We start from the raw sequence: 4104 nt of genomic DNA on the forward strand, positions 1-4104 counted from the left end.
TGGCTGGTAACAGTACCTGGGATGTAGACATGTTACTTGGTCAGAGTCGTTTTGTGCAACAACAAACAGGATATCCCCCTCAAGTGTATGATCCGGTTAACCAAATAGCCATTAGGGCTTGGAGATCTCTACCCAATAGAGGTTAAGTCAGAGGAAACCTTACAAAGATACTACAAGGCCCTATGGAACCCTTCTCAGATTTGTTGGCTAGAATGGTAGAACCTGCAGGAAGAGTGTTTGGGGATCCAGATACTGCTATGCCATTGATTATGCAGTTGGTTTATGAACAGTGCACAAATGAATGTAAGGCTGCTATAAACGTAAAGGCCTTGAAGTCTGGATGAAGGTCTGTAGAGAGTTAGGAGGTCCACTGACCAATGCTGGCCTAGCAGCTGCAGTGATGCAGCTTACTAAGAAAGGGGGAAATGCAGGGACCTGTTTCAACTGTGGCAAACAAGGACACCTTAAAAGGCAACGCCCTGAAAGAGGGAATAGTAACAGAGGCAGTGGCTCCAACCAGCGGCCTAAGCCGGGGTTGTGCCCTAGGTGCAAGAAAGAAAATCATTGGGCTAGTGCCTGTAGATCAGGGAAAGACGCTAACGGACAGCCTTTTGCTCAGGGATATGGAGGAGCTCATCCAAAAAACAGAGAGCGGGGCCCATGACCCCAGGGCCCACAAATATATGATGCCATACAGAATCAAGCCCAAGAGCAGAAACCCCAAAACCTGGCCCTCTTTTCAACATCCGTGGGACCGAGGAGAGCCACTTCAGGCTCCCCCGGGGATGGACTTATGCTCCACCACCAGACTTGTATTGACACCCAGGATGGGGGTCCAACTTGTAGACACTGACTTTAAGGGACCCTTGAGCCTGGTACAGTGGGCCTGCTTCTAGAAAGATCATCTGCAACCGTAAAAGGGCTATGAGTACATCCAGGAGTGATAGATCCTGATTACACAGGTGTGGTAAAGATTATGGTAGAATCCCCTAAAGGGATTACAGCCATTTCTCCTGGAGACAGGATAGCACAGCTGCTGCTTCTGCCAAACCTACATGATAAATTTCCAGCTCAAACCAGGGAGAGGGGAGAAGGAGGTTTTTGTTCCACCGGATCAAACTTGACCTTCCTTGCCCTAGATGTCGACCAGGGCCCATCTTTAGAATTTCTAGTAGATGGTAAGAGAATTCTAGGTTTATTAGATTCTGGAAATGACAAGAACATCATAGCCACCAAAGATTGGCCTCCTGGCTGGCCTATACAATTCTCCTACCAAACTTTTCAAGGGTTAGGCTATGCTAAGGCCCCTGACATCAGTGCCCAACAGTTGTCTTGGAGAGATCAGGAGGGGCACTCTGGGACATTTCAGCCTTATGTATTAGAGTAACCAATTTCACTGTGGGATACAGACTTACTAAAAATCATGGGTTTGAAGCTCACCAATGAATACTCCAACACAACTCAAAACATCATGAAAGGAATGGGATACGTCACAGGTCGGGGTCTTGGAAAACATCTGCAGGGTCGCATTATTCCACAGCAAAGACCAAAGAACCTAGGTTTGAATTTTTCCTAGGGGCCACTGGGGGAGGTATTCCCATTACCTGGAAAACGGAAGAGCCAGTATGGGTTCCCCAGTGGCCACTCTCCTCTGAAAAGCTTGAGGCTGCCAGAACTCTAGTGCAAGAACAGCTAAATTTGGGACATATAAAGCTCTCTGTGTCTCCATGGAATACTCCTATCTTTGTAATTAAGAAAAGTTCTGGCAAGTGGAGATTCCTTCAGGATTTTAGAGCTATTAATCAGCAGATGGAAATTATGGGCCCAGTACAATGCGGCCTTCCACTTTTAACCTATTTGCCTGCAGCCTGGCCTATTATTTCTATAGATATTAAGGATTGTTTCTTTTGTATACCTTTATATGCCAAAGATTCAAAGTGCTTTGCATTTACATTGCCTTCATATAATCATGAGCAGCCCGATATGAGACATGAATTGGTAATGCTGCCACAGGGAATGGCCAATAGTCCACCTATGTGTCAATTGTTTGTTGCAGAGGCTATCACCCCTTTTAGGGAGGAGTTTCCAAAATTAGATGTATCAATTATATGGATGACATTCTATTGGCTGCTAAGGATGAAGAAACGCTCAACAAGGCATACTTAGAATTGGTGAAAGTACTTGATATATGTAACTTAGTCATAGTTTCAGAAATGGTACAAAGAAACACTATTATTAATTATCTAGGGGTTAGATTTTCCCTCATACACTTATCCCACAGAAGATAGAGATTAGAAAAGATAATTTGAGAAGCCGTAATGATTTTCAAAAGTTTCTAGGAAATATTAATTGGATCAGGTGTTATTTAAAATTACCTAATTATGTGTTAAAACCATTGTATAACATCCTCAATGGGGACTCATCTTTAGATTCACCTAGGCAGTTAACCACTGAAGCCCGAGAATCACTAAAGAAAGTAGAGACAGAATTACAAAATGCCAGCCTTAAACGCCAGCGAGAAAACATGGATATTCTTTTGTGTGTGCTTCCAACGTTTTCTCAGCCTACTGCCTTGCTATGGCAAGATGGCCCATTGCTATGGATTCATTCCCGATCCTCCCCGGGAAAAACTGTTGAGCATTATCCAACAGCAATTGCAGAATTAGCACAAAAGGGAAAATAACAATGTCTCCAATATTTTGGGAGGATACCGAGTAAGATCATAATCCCATATACAGCTCAACAAGTTAGGATCCTTTGTGGGACAGTAGATGAATGGGCAATTCTACGCTGTGGATATTCAGGAGAAATAGATAATAATTATCCAAAGCAACCTTTAATGTCATTTTTTAAGGAACACCCAGTGATTTTTCCTAAGATGGCTGCGACTACTCCTATTCCTGGAGCCATAAACATTTTCACTGATGGGTTGAAGACAGGCTGCAGGGCTTATATGATAGAACATCAGGATCCAATACAATTTCAGTATCCACCTGGTTCCCCTCAGATTGTTTAGTGTAAAATTGTTCTTGAAGTATTCAGAAATTGCCCGTTTTCCTTTAATCTGTTTTCTGATTCGGCATATGTTGTGAATGCTGTTAGAGCTCTGGAGGTTGCAGGACCTATTAAACCAATCAGTACAGTTTGCAAGCTCCTACAGGAGTTGCAGAGGTTGATTTGGCATTGCAATCAGAAATGTTTTATATTAGGGCTCATACTAACTTGTCAGGACCTTTATGAAAAGGGAATTAAACTGTAGATTTGTGCACTAGAAGAGAATATGCCTTTTTTACTTCCCCCATGGAGCGAATGCAGTAATTTCATAAACAATTTCATGCTGCAAAAACTTTACAGCAAAAATTTCAGCTATCCTGAGAAGAAGCTAGACAGTATTGAATTCTCAACAGTGTGTAATTTTCTTACACCCCCCTGGTGAGGGAGTTAACCCCAGAGGGTTACTACCCTTGAAGTTTTGGCAGATGGATGTCACTCATTTTTCTGGGTTTGGGAATCTTAAATACATTCACGTGTCCATGGACACATGTTCAGGCATTATTCACACTACGCCTATGAGTGGAGAAAAGGCTCGCAATGTCATTGGGCATAGCCTTGAGGCGTGGGCTGCCTGGGGTAAACCTCAGCAATTGAAAACAGATAATGGCCTGGCCTACACGGCTCAGTCTTTCCAATCATTTTGTAAACAGATGGAGGTTCATTTAAACCATGGCCTACCCTATAACCCCCAAAGACAAGGAATAGTTGAAAGAGCTCATCGCACATTGAAAGAATGTTTATTAAAACAAAAGAGGTGAATAGGCCATGGTAGAACACCAAAGGAACAACTATCCTTAGTTCTCTTTACCTTAAATTTTTTAAATTTGGATGCTCAAGGTCTGTCTGCTGCACATAGGCAACAGAATCAGTCCCCTGCTGAGAAGAGGTATGTCAAATGGAAAGATGTCATCACGGGACTATGGCATTGAGCAGACCCAGTGTTAGTATGGGCGAGAGGTTCTGTTTTTGTTTTTCCCCAGGAACAAAAGATCCAGTGTGGATCTCAGAGAGACTGACGAGGTGGTGCAACAAGCAAGTAGAAGCGTCTGA

This window comes from Mesocricetus auratus, unplaced genomic scaffold, assembly GCF_017639785.1.
Source record: "Mesocricetus auratus isolate SY011 unplaced genomic scaffold, BCM_Maur_2.0 contig_5422_pilon_obj, whole genome shotgun sequence".
NCBI classification, from domain to species: domain Eukaryota; kingdom Metazoa; phylum Chordata; class Mammalia; order Rodentia; family Cricetidae; genus Mesocricetus; species Mesocricetus auratus.